We start from the raw sequence: 16,967 nt of genomic DNA on the forward strand, positions 1-16,967 counted from the left end.
GTCTTGTCAGACGTTGGCATGGGGTCCCCATGGGGAGGGAGTCTTAGCTAGGGTTAGGGTTTGGTCCAGGGACGTCGCCAGGGCTGAATCGACTCCAGTCTCGTGATCTCCCTCGAGGGCTGAAGTGAGGGCCCATGCCAGAAGGCGGCTCCATTGCAGGGTTAGGGTTCGAGGCAGGCTTACGTTGCGGTGGAGGGTCCCGGTTCGGGGTACGGTTAGGGTTAGGGTTAGGTCCCAGGAGGCTCCAGGCGCCCAACCCACAGCAGGGCAGTGTTCTCCCCGAAGGGCTGAGTTGAGGGCACAAGGGACCGTGCCGGTCAGGATCCGTCGTTGGCTGCCAAGGCCACACACGTGATTGGGCCCCTGGTCGAGGAGGCCTCCGGAATCCTCTGGGCAGCTGCAGCCGGGCCTGGCAAACGACCTGGTGAGCTTCCAGGTTCCATGCCGAGTCAGCCTGCACCTCTTCCGGACCCCAGGCGCGTGGTGTTGTCAGACGTTGGCATTGGGTCCTCTTGGGGAGAGAGCCTTAGCTAGGGTTAGGGTTCGGTCCAGGGACGTGGCCAGGGCCGAAGCGACTCCGGTCTCGTGATCTCCCTCGAGGGCTGAAGTGAGGGCCCATGCAGCAAGGCGGCTCCAGTGCAGGGTTAGGGGTCGAGGCCGGCTTAGGTTTCGGTGGAGGGTCCCCGTTCGGTGTGGGGTTAGGGTTAGGGTTAGGTCCCAGGAGGCTCCAGGCGCCGAACCCACAGCAGGGCAGTGGTCTTCCCGAAGGCCTGAGTTGAGGGCACAAGGGACCGTGCCGGTCAGGATCCGTCTTTGGCTGCCAAGGCCACAGACGTCGATCGGCCCCTGTTCGAGGAGGCCTCCGGAATCCTCTCGGTCATCTGCACACGGGCCTGGGAAACCACATGGTGAGCTTGCAGCTTCCATGCCGAGTCAGCCTGCACCGTCTCTGGACCCCAGGCGCGTGGTCTTGTCAGACTTTGGCATGGGGTCCCCATGGGGAGGGAGCCTTAGCTAGGGTTAGGGTTTGGTCCAGGGACGTCGCCAGGGCTGAATCGACTCCAGTCTCGTGATCTCCCTCGAGGGCTGAAGTGAGGGCCCATGCCACAAGGCGGCTCCATTGCAGGGTTAGGGTTCGAGGCAGGCTTACGTTGCGGTGGAGGGTCCCGGTTCGGGGTACGGTTAGGGTTAGGGTTAGGTCCCAGGAGGCTCCAGGCGCCCAACCCACAGCAGGGCAGTGTTCTCCCCGAAGGGCTGACTTGAGGGCCCAAGGGACCGTGCCGGTCAGGATCCGTCTTTGGCTGCCAAGGCCACACACGTGATTGGGCCCCTGGTCGAGGAGGCCTCCGGAATCCTCTGGGCAGCTGCAGCCGGGCCTGGGAAACGACCTGGTGAGCTTCCAGGTTCCATGCCGAGTCAGCCTGCACCTCTTCCGGACCCCAGGCGCGTGGTGTTGCCAGACGTTGGCATTGGGTCCTCTTGGGGAGAGAGCCTTAGCTAGGGTTAGGGTTCGGTCCTGGGACGTGGCCAGGGCCGAAGCGACTCCGGTCTCGTGATCTCCCTCGAGGGCTGAAGTGAGGGCCCATGCAGCAAGGCGGCTCCAGTGCAGGGTTAGGGGTCGAGGCCGGCTTAGGTTTCGGTGGAGGGTCCCCGTTCGGTGTGGGGTTAGGGTTAGGGTTAGGTCCCAGGAGGCTCCAGGCGCCGAACCCACAGCAGGGCAGTGGTCTTCCCGAAGGCCTGAGTTGAGGGCACAAGGGACCGTGCCGGTCAGGATCCGTCTTTGGCTGCCAAGGCCACAGACGTCGATCGGCCCCTGTTCGAGGAGGCCTCCGGAATCCTCTCGGTCAGCTGCACACGGGCCTGGGAAACCACATGGTGAGCTTGCAGCTTCCATGCCGAGTCAGCCTGCACCGCCTCTGGACCCCAGGCGCGTGGTCTTGTCAGACTTTGGAATGGGGTCCCCATGGGGAGGGAGCCTTAGCTAGGGTTAGGGTTTGGTCCAGGGACGTCGCCAGGGCTGAATCGACTCCAGTCTCGTGATCTCCCTCGAGGGCTGAAGTGAGGGCCCATGCAGCAAGGCGGCTCAAGTGCAGGGTTAGGGTTCGAGGCAGGCTTACGTTGCGGTGGAGGGTCCCGGTTCGGGGTACGGTTAGGGTTAGGGTTAGGTCCCAGGAGGCTCCAGGCGCCCAACCCACAGCTGGGCAGTGTTCTCCCCGAAGGGCTGAGTTGAGGGCACAAGGGACCGTGCCGGTCAGGATCCGTCTTTGGCTGCCAAGGCCACACACGTGATTGGGCCCCTGGTCGAGGAGGCCTCCGGAATCCTCTGGGCAGCTGCAGCCGGGCCTGGGAAACGACCTGGTGAGCTTCCAGGTTCCATGCCGAGTCAGCCTGCACCTCTTCCGGACCCCAGGCGCGTGGTGTTGTCAGACGTTGGCATTGGGTCCTCTTGGGGAGAGAGCCTTAGCTAGGGTTAGGGTTCGGTCCAGGGACGTGGCCAGGGCCGAAGCGACTCCGGTCTCGTGATCTCCCTCGAGGGCTGAAGTGAGGGCCCATGCAGCAAGGCGGCTCAAGTGCAGGGTTAGGGGTCGAGGCCGGCTTAGGTTTCGGTGGAGGGTCCCCGTTCGGTGTGGTGTTAGGTTTAGGGTTAGGTCCCAGGAGGCTCCAGGCGCCGAACCCACAGCAGGGCAGTGGTCTTCCCGAAGGCCTGAGTTGAGGGCACAAGGGACCGTGCCGGTCAGGATCCGTCTTTGGCTGCCAAGGCCACACACGTCGTTCAGCCCCTGTTCGAGGAGGCCTCCGGAATCCTCTCGGTCAGCTGCACACGGGCCTGGGAAACCACATGGTGAGCTTGCAGCTTCCATGCCGAGTCAGCCTGCACCGCCTCTGGACCCCAGGCGCATGGTCTTCTCAGACTTTGGCATGGGGTCCCCAAGGGGAGGGAGCCTTAGCTAGGGTTAGGGTTCCGTCCAGGGACGTCGCCAGGGCCGAATCGACTCCAGTCTCGTGATCTCCCTGGAGGGCTGAAGTGAGGGTCCATGCCAGAAGGCGGCTCCATTGCAGGGTTAGGGTTCGAGGCAGGCTTACGTTGCGGTGGAGGGTCCCGGTTCGGGGTACGGTTAGCGTTAGGGTTAGGTCCCAGGAGGCTCCAGGCGCCCAACCCACAGCAGGGCAGTGGTCTCCCCGAAGGGCTGAGTGGAGGGCACAAGGGACCGTGCCGGTCAGGATCCGTCTTTGGCTGCCAAGGCCACACACGTGATTGGGCCCCTGGTCCAGGAGGCCTCCGGAATCTTCTGGGCAGCTGCAGCCGGGCCTGGGAAACCACATGGTGAGCTTCCAGGTTCCATGCCGAGTCAGCCTGCACCTCTTCCGGACCCCAGGCGCGTGGTGTTGTCAGACGTTGGCATTGGGTCCTCTTGGGGAGAGAGCCTTAGCTAGGGTTAGGGTTCGGTCCAGGGACGTGGCCAGGGCCGAAGCGACTCCGGTCTCGTGATCTCCCTCGAGGGCTGAAGTGAGGGCCCATGCGGCAAGGCGGCTCAAGTGCAGGGTTAGGGTTCGAGGCCGGCTTACGTTGCGGTGGAGGGTCCCGGTTCGGGGTACGGTTAGGGTTAGGGTTAGTTCCCAGGAGGCTCCAGGCGCCCAACCCACAGCAGGGCAGTGTTCTCCCCGAAGGGCTGAGTTGAGGGCACAAGGGACCGTGCCGGTCAGGATCCGTCTTTGGCTGCCAAGGCCACACACGTGATTGGGCCCCTGGTCGAGGAGGCCTCCGGAATCCTCTGGGCAGCTGCAGCCGGGCCTGGGAAACGACCTGGTGAGCTTCCAGGTTCCATGCCGAGTCAGCCTGCACCTCTTCCGGACCCCAGGCGCGTGGTGTTGTCAGACGTTGGCATTGGGTCCTCTTGGGGAGAGAGCCTTAGCTAGGGTTAGGGTTCGGTCCAGGGACGTGGCCAGGGCCGAAGCGACTCCGGTCTCGTGATCTCCCTCGAGGGCTGAAGTGAGGGCCCATGCAGCAAGGCGGCTCCAGTGCAGGGTTAGGGGTCGAGGCCGGCTTAGGTTTCGGTGGAGGGTCCCCGTTCGGTGTGGGGTTAGGGTTAGGGTTAGGTCCCAGGAGGCTCCAGGCGCCGAACCCACAGCAGGGCAGTGGTCTTCGCGAAGGCCTGAGTTGAGGTCACAAGGGACCGTGCCGGTCAGGATCCGTCTTTGGCTGCCAAGGCCACAGACGTCGATCGGCCCCTGTTCGAGGAGGCCTCCGGAATCCTCTCGGTCAGCTGCACACGGGCCTGGGAAACCACATGGTGAGCTTGCAGCTTCCATGCCGAGTCAGCCTGCACCGCCTCTGGACCCCAGGCGCGTGGTCTTGTCAGACTTTGCAATGGGTTCCCCATGGGGAGGGATCCTTAGCTAGGGTTAGGTTTTGGTCCAGGGACGTCGCCAGGGCTGAATCGACTCCAGTCTCGTGATCTCCCTCGAGGGCTGAAGTGAGGGCCCATGCCAGAAGGCGGCTCCATTGCAGGGTTAGGGTTCGAGGCAGGCTTACGTTGCGGTGGAGGGTCCCGGTTCGGGGTACGGTTAGGGTTAGGGTTAGGTCCCAGGAGGCTCCAGGCGCCCAACCCACAGCAGGGCAGTGTTCTCCCCGAAGGGCTGAGTTGAGGGCACAAGGGACCGTGCCGGTCAGGATCCGTCTTTGGCTGCCAAGGCCACACACGTGATTGGGCCCCTGGTCGAGGAGGCCTCCGGAATCCTCTGGGCAGCTGCAGCCGGGCCTGGGAAACGACCTGGTGAGCTTCCAGGTTCCATGCCGAGTCAGCCTGCACCTCTTCCGGACCCCAGGCGCGTGGTGTTGTCAGACGTTGGCATTGGGTCCTCTTGGGGAGAGAGCCTTAGCTAGGGTTAGGGTTCGGTCCAGGGACGTGGCCAGGGCCGAAGCGACTCCGGTCTCGTGATCTCCCTCGAGGGCTGAAGTGAGGGCCCATGCAGCAAGGCGGCTCCAGTGCAGGGTTAGGGGTCGAGGCCGGCTTAGGTTTCGGTGGAGGGTCCCCGTTCGGTGTGGGGTTAGGGTTAGGGTTAGGTCCCAGGAGGCTCCAGGCGCCGAACCCACAGCAGGGCAGTCGTCTTCCCGAAGGCCTGAGTTGAGGGCACAAGGGACCGTGCCGGTCAGGATCCGTCTTTGGCTGCCAAGGCCACAGACGTCGATCGGCCCCTGTTGGAGGAGGCCTCCGGAATCCTCTCGGTCAGCTGCACACGGGCCTGGGAAACCACATGGTGAGCTTGCAGCTTCCATGCCGAGTCAGGCTGCACCGCCTCTGGACCCCAGGCGCGTGGTCTTGTCAGACTTTACAATGGGTTCCCCATGGGGAGGGATCCTTAGCTAGGGTTAAGTTTTGGTCCAGGGACGTCGCCAGGGCTGAATCGACTCCAGTCTCGTGATCTCCCTCGAGGGCTGAAGTGAGGGCCCATGCCAGAAGGCGGCTCCATTGCAGGGTTAGGGTTCGAGGCAGGCTTACGTTGCGGTGGAGGGTCCCGGTTCGGGGTACGGTTAGGGTTAGGGTTAGGTCCCAGGAGGCTCCAGGCGCCCAACCCACAGCAGGGCAGTGTTCTCCCCGAAGGACTGAGTTGAGGGCACAAGGGACCGTGCCGGTCAGGATCCGTCTTTGGCTGCCAAGGCCACACACGTGATTGGGCCCCTGGTCGAGGAGGCCTCCGGAATCCTCTGGGCAGCTGCAGCCGGGCCTGGGAAACGACCTGGTGAGCTTCCAGGTTCCATGCCGAGTCAGCCTGCACCTCTTCCGGACCCCAGGCGCGTGGTGTTGTCAGACGTTGGCATTGGGTCCTCTTGGGGAGAGAGCCTTAGCTAGGGTTAGGGTTCGGTCCAGGGACGTGGCCAGGGCCGAAGCGACTCCGGTCTCGTGATCTCCCTCGAGGGCTGAAGTGAGGGCCCATGCAGCAAGGCGGCTCCAGTGCAGGGTTAGGGGTCGAGGCCGGCTTAGGTTTCGGTGGAGGGTCCCGTTCGGTGTGGGGTTAGGGTTAGGGTTAGGTCCCAGGAGGCTCCAGGCGCCGAACCCACAGCAGGGCAGTGGTCTTCGCGAAGGCCTGAGTTGAGGGCACAAGGGACCGTGCCGGTCAGGATCCGTCTTTGGCTGCCAAGGCCACAGACGTCGATCGGCCCCTGTTCGAGGAGGCCTCCGGAATCCTCTCGGTCAGCTGCACACGGGCCTGGGAAACCACATGGTGAGCTTGCAGCTTCCATGCCGAGTCAGCCTGCACCGCCTCTGGACCCCAGGCGCGTGGTCTTGTCATACTTTGCAATGGGTTCCCCATGGGGAGGGATCCTTAGCTAGGGTTAGGTTTTGGTCCAGGGACGTCGCCAGGGCTGAATCGACTCCAGTCTCGTGATCTCCCTCGAGGGCTGAAGTGAGGGCCCATGCCAGAAGGCGGCTCCATTGCAGGGTTAGGGTTCGAGGCAGGCTTACGTTGCGGTGGAGGGTCCCGGTTCGGGGTACGGTTAGCGTTAGGGTTAGGTCCCAGGAGGCTCCAGGCGCCCAACCCACAGCAGGGCAGTGTTCTCCCCGAAGGGCTGAGTTGAGGGCACAAGGGACCGTGCCGGTCAGGATCCGTCTTTGGCTGCCAAGGCCACACACGTGATTGGGCCCCTGGTCGAGGAGGCCTCCGGAATCCTCTGGGCAGCTGCAGCCGGGCCTGGGAAACGACCTGGTGAGCTTCCAGGTTCCATGCCGAGTCAGCCTGCACCTCTTCCGGACCCCAGGCGCGTGGTGTTGTCAGACGTTGGCATTGGGTCCTCTTGGGGAGAGAGCCTTAGCTAGGGTTAGGGTTCGGTCCAGGGACGTCGCCAGGGCCGAAGCGACTCCGGTCTCGTGATATCCCTCGAGGGCTGAAGTGAGGGCCCATGCAGCAAGGCGGCTCAAGTGCAGGGTTAGGGGTCGAGACCGGTTTAGCTTTCGGTGGAGGGTCCCCGTTCGGTGTGGGGTTAGGGTTAGGGTTAGGTCCCAGGAGGCTCCAGGCGCCGAACCCACAGCAGGGCAGTGGTCTTCCCGAAGGCCTGAGTTGAGGGCACAAGGGACCGTGCCGGTCAGGATCCGTTTTTGGCTGCCAAGGCCACACACGTCGTTCGGCCCCTGTTCGAGGAGGCCTCCGGAATCCTCTCGGTCAGCTGCACACGGGCCTGGGAAACCACATGGTGAGCTTGCAGCTTCCATGCCGAGTCAGCCTGCACCGCCTCTGGACCCCAGGCGCGTGGTCTTGTCAGACTTTGGCATGGGGTCCCCATGGGTAGGGAGCCTTAGCTAGGGTTAGGGTTTGGTCCAGGGACGTCGCCAGGGCTGAATCGACTCCAGTCTCATGATCTCCCTCGAGGGCTGAAGTGAGGGCCCATGCAGCAAGGCGGCTCAAGTGCAGGGTTAGGGTTCGAGGCAGGCTTACGTTGCGGTGGAGGGTCCCGGTTCGGGGTACGGTTAGGGTTAGGGTTAGGTCCCAGGAGGCTCCAGGCGCCCAACCCACAGCTGGGCAGTGTTCTCCCCGAAGGGCTGAGTTGAGGGCACAAGGGACCGTGCCGGTCAGGATCCGTCTTTGGCTGCCAAGGCCACACACGTGATTGGGCCCCTGGTCGAGGAGGCCTCCGGAATCCTCTGGGCAGCTGCAGCCGGGCCTGGGAAACGACCTGGTGAGCTTCCAGGTTCCATGCCGAGTCAGCCTGCACCTCTTCCGGACCCCAGGCGCGTGGTGTTGTCAGACGTTGGCATTGGGTCCTCTTGGGGAGAGAGCCTTAGCTAGGGTTAGGGTTGGGTCCAGGGACGTGGCCAGGGCCGAAGCGACTCCGGTCTCGTGATCTCCCTCGAGGGCTGAAGTGAGGGCCCATGCAGCAAGGCGGCTCCAGTGCAGGGTTAGGGGTCGAGGCCGGCTTAGGTTTCGGTGGAGGGTCCCCGTTCGGTGTGGTGTTAGGTTAAGGGTTAGGTCCCAGGAGGCTCCAGGCGCCGAACCCACAGCAGGGCAGTGGTCTTCCCGAAGGCCTGAGTTGAGGGCACAAGGGACCGTGCCGGTCAGGATCCGTCTTTGGCTGCCAAGGCCACAGACGTCGATCGGCCCCTGTTCGAGGAGGCCTCCGGAATCCTCTCGGTCATCTGCACACGGGCCTGGGAAACCACATGGTGAGCTTGCAGCTTCCATGCCGAGTCAGGCTGCACCGCCTCTGGACCCCAGGCGCGTGGTCTTGTCAGACTTTGGCATGGGGTCCCCATGGGGAGGGAGCCTTAGCTAGGGTTAGGGTTGGTCCAGGGACGTCGCCAGGGCTGAATCGACTCCAGTCTCGTGATCTCCCTCGAGGGCTGAAGTGAGGGCCCATGCCACAAGGCGGCTCCATTGCAGGGTTAGGGTTCGAGGCCGGCTTACGTTGCGGTGGAGGGTCCCGGTTCGGGGTACGGTTAGGGTTAGGGTTAGGTCCCAGGAGGCTCCAGGCGCCCAACCCACAGCAGGGCAGTGTTCTCCCCGAAGGGCTGAGTGGAGGGCACAAGGGACCGTGCCGGTCAGGATCCGTCTTTGGCTGCCAAGGCCACACACGTGATTGGGCCCCTGGTCCAGGAGGCCTCCGGAATCCTCTGGGCAGCTGCAGCCGGGCCTGGGAAACGACCTGGTGAGCTTCCAGGTTCCATGCCGAGTCAGCCTGCACCTCTTCCGGACCACAGGCGCGTGGTGTTGTCAGACGTTGGCATTGGGTCCTCTTGGGGAGAGAGCCTTAGCTAGGGTTAGGGTTCGGTCCAGGGACGTGGCCAGGGCCGAAGCGACTCCGGTCTCGTGATCTCCCTCGAGGGCTGAAGTGAGGGCCCCTGCAGCAAGGCGGCTCCAGTGCAGGGTTAGGGGTCGAGGCCGGCTTAGGTTTCGGTGGAGGGTCCCCGTTCGGTGTGGGGTTAGGGTTAGGGTTAGGTCCCAGGAGGCTCCAGGCGCCGAACCCACAGCAGGGCAGTGGTCTTCGCGAAGGCCTGAGTTGAGGGCACAAGGGACCGTGCCGGTCAGGATCCGTCTTTGGCTGCCAAGGCCACAGACGTCGATCGGCCCCTGTTCGAGGAGGCCTCCGGAATCCTCTCGGTCAGCTGCACACGGGCCTGGGAAACCACATGGTGAGCTTGCAGCTTCCATGCCGAGTCAGCCTGCACCGCCTCTGGACCCCAGGCGCGTGGTCTTGTCAGACTTTGGCATGGGGTCCCCATGGGGAGGGAGCCTTAGCTAGGGTTAGGGTTCCGTCCAGGGACGTCGCCAGGGCCGAATCGACTCCAGTCTCGTGATCTCCCTGGAGGGCTGAAGTGAGGGCCCATGCCAGAAGGCGGCTCCATTGCAGGGTTAGGGTTCGAGGCAAGCTTACGTTGCGGTGGAGGGTCCCGGTTCGGGGTACGGTTAGGGTTAGGGTTAGGTCCCAGGAGGCTCCAGGCGCCCAACCCACAGCAGGGCAGTGGTCTCCCCGAAGGGCTGAGTGGAGGGCACAAGGGACCGTGCCGGTCAGGATCCGTCTTTGGATGCCAAGGCCACACACGTGATTGGGCCCCTGGTCCAGGAGGCCTCCGGAATCCTCTGGGCAGCTGCAGCCGGGCCTGGGAAACGACCTGGTGAGCTTCCAGGTTCCATGCCGAGTCAGCCTGCACCTCTTCCGGACCCCAGGCGCGTGGTGTTGTCAGACGTTGGCATTGGGTCCTCTTGGGGAGAGAGCCTTAGCTAGGGTTAGGGTTCGGTCCAGGGACGTCGCCAGGGCCGAAGCGACTCCGGTCTCGTGATATCCCTCGAGGGCTGAAGTGAGGGCCCATGCGGCAAGGCGGCTCAAGTGCAGGGTTAGGGTTCGAGGCCGGCTTACGTTGCGGTGGAGGGTCCCGGTTCGGGGTACGGTTAGGGTTAGGGTTAGGTCCCAGGAGGCTCCAGGCGCCCTACCCACAGCAGGGCAGTGTTCTCCCCGAAGGGCTGAGTTGAGGGCACAAGGGACCGTGCAGGTCAGGATCCGTCTTTGGCTGCCAAGGCCACACACGTGATTGGGCCCCTGGTCCAGGAGGCCTCCGGAATCCTCTGGGCAGCTGCAGCCGGGCATGGCAAACGACATGGTGAGCTTCCAGGTTCCATGCCGAGTCAGCCTGCACCTCTTCCGGACCCCAGGCGCGTGGTGTTGTCAGACGTTGGCATTGGGTCCTCTTGGTGAGAGAGCCTTAGCTAGGGTTAGGGTTCGGTCCAGGGACGTGGCCAGGGCCGAAGCGACTCCGGTCTCGTGATCTCCCTCGAGGGCTGAAGTGAGGGCCCATGCAGCAAGGCGGCTCCAGTGCAGGGTTAGGGGTCGAGGCCGGCTTAGGTTTCGGTGGAGGGTCCCCGTTCGGTGTGGGGTTAGGGTTAGGGTTAGGTCCCAGGAGGCTCCAGGCGCCGAACCCACAGCAGGGCAGTGGTCTTCGCGAAGGCCTGAGTTGAGGGCACAAGGGACCGTGCCGGTCAGGATCCGTCTTTGGCTGCCAAGGCCACAGACGTCGATCGGCCCCTGTTCGAGGAGGCCTCCGGAATCCTCTCGGTCAGCTGCACACGGGCCTGGGAAACCACATGGTGAGCTTGCAGCTTCCATGCCGAGTCAGCCTGCACCGCCTCTGGACCCCAGGCGCGTGGTCTTGTCAGACTTTGCAATGGGTTCCCCATGGGGAGGGATCCTTAGCTAGGGTTAGGTTTTGGTCCAGGGACGTCGCCAGGGCTGAATCGACTCCAGTCTCGTGATCTCCCTCGAGGGCTGAAGTGAGGGCCCATGCCAGAAGGCGGCTCCATTGCAGGGTTAGGGTTCGAGGCAGGCTTACGTTGCGGTGGAGGGTCCCGGTTCGGGGTACGGTTAGGGTTAGGGTTAGGTCCCGGGAGGCTCCAGGCGCCCAACCCACAGCAGGGCAGTGTTCTCCCCGAAGGGCTGAGTTGAGGGCACAAGGGACCGTGCCGGTCAGGATCCGTCTTTGGCTGCCAAGGCCACACACGTGATTGGGCCCCTGGTCGAGGAGGCCTCCGGAATCCTCTGGGCAGCTGCAGCCGGGCCTGGGAAACGACCTGGTGAGCTTCCAGGTTCCATGCCGAGTCAGCCTGCACCTCTTCCGGACCCCAGGCGCGTGGTGTTGTCAGACGTTGGCATTGGGTCCTCTTGGGGAGAGAGCCTTAGCTAGGGTTATGGTTCGGTCCAGGGACGTGGCCAGGGCCGAAGCGACTCCGGTCTCGTGATCTCCCTCGAGGGCTGAAGTGAGGGCCCCTGCAGCAAGGCGGCTCCAGTGCAGGGTTAGGGGTCGAGGCCGGCTTAGGTTTCGGTGGAGGGTCCCCGTTCGGTGTGGGGTTAGGGTTAGGGTTAGGTCCCAGGAGGCTCCAGGCGCCGAACCCACAGCAGGGCAGTGGTCTTCGCGAAGGCCTGACTTGAGGGCACAGAAGACCGTGCCAGTCAGGATCCGTCTTTGGCTGCCAAGGCCACAGACGTCGATCGGCCCTTGTTCGAGGAGGCCTCCGGAATCCTCTCGGTCAGCTGCACACGGGCCTGGGAAACCACATGGTGAGCTTGCAGCTTCCATGCCGAGTCAGCCTGCACCGACTCTGGACCCCAGGCGCGTGGTCTTGTCAGACTTTGGCATGGGGTCCCCATGGGGAGGGAGCCTTAGCTAGGGTTAGGGTTCCGTCCAGGGACGTCGCCAGGGCCGAATCGACTCCAGTCTCGTGATCTCCCTGGAGGGCTGAAGTGAGGGCCCATGCCAGAAGGCGGCTCCATTGCAGGGTTAGGGTTCGAGGCAGGCTTACGTTGCGGTGGAGGGTCCCGGTTCGGGGTACGGTTAGGGTTAGGGTTAGGTCCCAGGAGGCTCCAGGCGCCCAACCCACAGCAGGGCAGTGGTCTCCCCGAAGGGCTGAGTGGAGGGCACAAGGGACCGTGCCGGTCAGGATCCGTCTTTGGCTGCCAAGGCCACACACGTGATTGGGCCCCTGGTCCAGGAGGCCCCCGGAATCCTCTGGGCAGCTGCAGCCGGGCCTGGGAAACGACCTGGTGAGCTTCCAGGTTCCATGCCGAGTCAGCCTGCACCTCTTCCGGACCCCAGGCGCGTGGTGTTGTCAGACGTTGGCATTGGGTCCTCTTGGGGAGAGAGCCTTAGCTAGGGTTAGGGTTCGGTCCAGGGACGTCGCCAGGGCCGAAGCGACTCCGGTCTCGTGATATCCCTCGAGGGCTGAAGTGAGGGCCCATGCAGCAAGGCGGCTCAAGTGCAGGGTTAGGGGTCGAGACCGGTTTAGCTTTCGGTGGAGGGTCCCCGTTTGGTGTGGGGTTAGGGTTAGGGTTAGGTCCCAGGAGGCTCCAGGCGCCGAACCCACAGCAGGGCAGTGGTCTTCCCGAAGGCCTGAGATGAGGGCACAAGGGACCGTGCCGGTCAGGATCCGTCTTTGGCTGCCAAGGCCAAAGACGTCGATCGGCCCCTGTTCGAGGAGGCCTCCGGAATCCTCTCGGTCAGCTGCACACGGGCCTGCGAAACCACATGGTGAGCTTGCAGCTTCCATGCCGAGTCAGCCTGCACCGCCTCTGGACCCCAGGCGCGTGGTCTTGTCAGACTTTGGCATGGGGTCCCCATGGGGAGGGAGCCTTAGCTAGGGTTAGGGTTCGGTCCAGGGACGTCGCCAGGGCCGAATCGACTCCAGTCTCGTGATCTCCCTCGAGGGCTGAAGTGAGGGCCCATGCCAGAAGGCGGCTCCATTGCAGGGTTAGGGTTCGAGGCAGGCTTACGTTGCGGTGGAGGGTCCCGGTTCGGGGTACGGTTAGGGTTAGGGTTAGGTCCCAGGAGGCTCCAGGCGCCCAACCCACAGCAGGGCAGTGGTCTCCCCGAAGGGCTGAGTGGAGGGCACAAGGGACCGTGCCGGTCAGGATCCGTCTTTGGCTGCCAAGGCCACACACGTGATTGGGCCCATGGTCCAGGAGGCCTCCGGAATCCTCTGGGCAGCTGCAGCCGGGCCTGGCAAACGACATGGTGAGCTTCCAGGTTCCATGCCGAGTCAGCCTGCACCTCTACCGGACCCCAGGCGCGTGGTGTTGTCAGACGTTGGCATTGGGTCCTCTTGGGGAGAGAGCCTTAGCTAGGGTTAGGGTTCGGTCCAGGGACGTGGCCAGGGCCGAAGCGACTCCGGTCTCGTGATCTCCCTCGAGGGCTGAAGTGAGGGCCCATGCGGCAAGGCGGCTCCAGTGCAGGGTTAGGGGTCGAGGCCGGCTTAGGTTTCGGTGGAGGGTCCCCGTTCGGTGTGGGGTTAGGGTTAGGGTTAGGTCCCAGGAGGCTCCAGGCGCCGAACCCACAGCAGGGCAGTGGTCTTCGCGAAGGCCTGAGTTGAGGGCACAAGGGACCGTGCCGGTCAGGATCCGTCTTTGGCTGCCAAGGCCACAGACGTCGATCGGCCCCTGTTCGAGGAGGCCTCCGGAATCCTCTCGGTCAGCTGCACACGGGCCTGGGAAACCACATGGTGAGCTTGCAGCTTCCATGCCGAGTCAGCCTGCACCGTCTCTGGACCCCAGGCGCGTGGTCTTGTCAGACTTTGGCATGGGGTCCCCATGGGGAGGGAGCCTTAGCTAGGGTTAGGGTTCGGTCCAGGGACGTCGCCAGGGCCGAATCGACTCCAGTCTCGTGATCTCCCTGGAGGGCTGAAGTGAGGGCCCATGCCAGAAGGCGGCTCCATTGCAGGGTTAGGGTTCGAGGCAGGCTTACGTTGCGGTGGAGGGTCCCGGTTCGGGGTACGGTTAGGGTTAGGGTTAGGTCCCAGGAGGCTCCAGGCGCCCAACCCACAGCAGGGCAGTGGTCTCCCCGAAGGGCTGAGTGGAGGGCACAAGGGACCGTGCCGGTCAGGATCCGTCTTTGGCTGCCAAGGCCACACACGTGATTGGGCCCCTGGTCCAGGAGGCCTCCGGAATCCTCTGGGCAGCTGCAGCCGGGCCTGGGAAACCACATGGTGAGCTTCCAGGTTCCATGCCGAGTCAGCCTGCACCTCTTCCGGACCCCAGGCGCGTGGTGTTGTCAGACGTTGGCATTGGGTCCTCTTGGGGAGAGAGCCTTAGCTAGGGTTAGGGTTCGGTCCAGGGACGTGGCCAGGGCCGAAGCGACTCCGGTCTCGTGATCTCCCTCGAGGGCTGAAGTGAGGGCCCATGCGGCAAGGCGGCTCAAGTGCAGGGTTAGGGGTCGAGGCCGGCTTAGGTTTCGGTGGAGGGTCCCCGTTCGGTGTGGGGTTAGGGTTAGGGTTAGGTCCCAGGAGGCTCCAGGCGCCGAACCCACAGCAGGGCAGTGGTCTTCGCGAAGCCCTGAGTTGAGGGCACAAGGGACCGTGCCGGTCAGGATCCGTCTTTGGCTGCCAAGGCCACAGACGTCGATCGGCCCCTGTTCGAGGAGGCCTCCGGAATCCTCTCGGTCAGCTGCACACGGGCCTGGGAAACCACATGGTGAGCTTGCAGCTTCCATGCCGAGTCAGCCTGCACCGCCTCTGGACCCCAGGCGCGTGGTCTTGTCAGACTTTGGCATGGGGTCCCCATGGGGAGGGAGCCTTAGCTAGGGTTAGGGTTCGGTCCAGGGACGTCGCCAGGGCCGAATCGACTCCAGTCTCGTGATCTCCCTGGAGGGCTGAAGTGAGTGCCCATGCCAGAAGGCAGCTCCATTGCAGGGTTAGGGTTCGAGGCAGGCTTACGTTGCGGTGGAGGGTCCCGGTTCGGGGTACGGTTAGGGTTAGGGTCAGGTCCCAGGAGGCTCCAGGCGCCCAACCCACAGCAGGGCAGTGGTCTCCCCGAAGGGCTGAGTGGAGGGCACAAGGGACCGTGCCGGTCAGGATCCGTCTTTGGCTGCCAAGGCCACACACGTGATTGGGCCCCTGTTCGAGGAGGCCTCCGGAATCCTCTGGGCAGCTGCAGCCGGGCCTGGGAAACCACATGGTGAGCTTCCAGGTTCCATGCCGAGTCAGCCTGCACCTCTTCCGGACCCCAGGCGCGTGGTGTTGTCAGACGTTGGCATTGGGTCCTCTTGGGGAGAGAGCCTTAGCTAGGGTTAGGGTTCGGTCCAGGGACGTGGCCAGGGCCGAAGCGACTCCGGTCTCGTGATCTCCCTCGAGGGCTGAAGTGAGGGCCCATGCGGCAAGGCGGCTCAAGTGCAGGGTTAGGGGTCGAGGCCGGCTTAGGTTTCGGTGGAGGGTCCCCGTTCGGTGTGGGGTTAGGGTTAGGGTTAGGTCCCAGGAGGCTCCAGGCGCCGAACCCACAGCAGGGCAGTGGTCTTCGCGAAGGCCTGAGTTGAGCGCACAGAAGACCGTGCCAGTCAGGATCCGTCTTTGGCTGCCAAGGCCACAGACGTCGATCGGCCCTTGTTCGAGGAGGCCTCCGGAATCCTCTCGGTCAGCTGCAAACGGGCCTGGGAAACCACATGGTGAGCTTGCAGCTTCCATGCCGAGTCAGCCTGCACCGCCTCTGGACCCCAGGCGCGTGGTCTTGTCAGACTTTGGCATGGGGTCCCCATGGGGAGGGAGCCTTAGCTAGGGTTAGGGTTCCGTCCAGGGACGTCGCCAGGGCCGAATCGACTCCAGTCTCGTGATCTCCCTGGAGGGCTGAAGTGAGGGCCCATGCCAGAAGGCGGCTCCATTGCAGGGTTAGGGTTCGAGGCAGGCTTACGTTGCGGTGGAGGGTCCCGGTTCGGGGTACGGTTAGGGTTAGGGTTAGGTCCCAGGAGGCTCCAGGCGCCCAACCCACAGCAGGGCAGTGGTCTCCCCGAAGGGCTGAGTGGAGGGCACAAGGGACCGTGCCGGTCAGGATCCGTCTTTGGCTGCCAAGGCCACACCCGTGATTGGGCCCCTGGTCCAGGAGGCCTCCGGAATCCTCTGGGCAGCTGCAGCCGGGCCTGGGAAACCACATGGTGAGCTTCCAGGTTCCATGCCGAGTCAGCCTGCACCTCTTCCGGACCCCAGGCGCGTGGTGTTGTCAGACGTTGGCATTGGGTCCTCTTGGGGAGAGAGCCTTAGTTAGGGTTAGGGTTCGGTCCAGGGACGTGGCCAGGGCCGAAGCGACTCCGGTCTCGTGATCTCCCTCGAGGGCTGAAGTGAGGGCCCATGCAGCAAGGCGGCTCCAGTGCAGGGTTAGGGGTCGAGGCCGGCTTAGGTTTCGGTGGAGGGTCCCCGTTCGGTGTGTGGTTAGGGTTAGGGTTAGGTCCCAGGAGGCTCCAGGCGCCGAACCCACAGCAGGGCAGTGGTCTTCGCGAAGGCCTGAGTTGAGGGCACAAGAGACCGTGCCGGTCAGGATCCGTCTTTGGCTGCCAAGGCCACAGACGTCGATCGGCCCCTGTTCGAGGAGGCCTCCGGAATCCTCTCGGTCAGCTGCACACGGGCCTGGGAAACCCATGGTGAGCTTGCAGCTTCCATGCCGAGTCAGCCTGCACCGTCTCTGGACCCCAGGCGCGTGGTCTTGTCAGACTTTGGCATGGGGTCCCCATGGGGAGGGAGCCTTAGCTAGGGTTAGGGTTCGGTCCAGGGACGTCGCCAGGGCCGAATCGACTCCAGTCTCGTGATCTCCCTGGAGGGCTGAAGTGAGGGCCCATGCCAGAAGGCGGCTCCATTGCAGGGTTAGGGTTCGAGGCAGGCTTACGTTGCGGTGGAGGGTCCCGGTTCGGGGTACGGTTAGGGTTAGGGTTAGGTCCCAGGAGGCTCCAGGCGCCCAACCCACAGCAGGGCAGTGGTCTCCCCGAAGGGCTGAGTGGAGGGCACAAGGGACCGTGCCGGTCAGGATCCGTCTTTGGCTGCCAAGGCCACACACGTGATTGGGCCCCTGGTCCAGGAGGCCTCCGGAATCCTCTGGGCAGCTGCAGCCGGGCCTGGGAAACCACATGGTGAGCTTCCAGGTTCCATGCCGAGTCAGCCTGCACCTCTTCCGGACCCCAGGCGCGTGGTGTTGTCAGACGTTGGCATTGGGTCCTCTTGGGGAGAGAGCCTTAGCT

The sequence above is a fragment of the Panthera pardus genome, unplaced genomic scaffold (assembly GCF_024362965.1).
Source record: "Panthera pardus isolate Hobbes unplaced genomic scaffold, ASM2436296v1 HiC_scaffold_316, whole genome shotgun sequence".
Taxonomy (NCBI): Eukaryota; Metazoa; Chordata; class Mammalia; order Carnivora; family Felidae; genus Panthera; species Panthera pardus.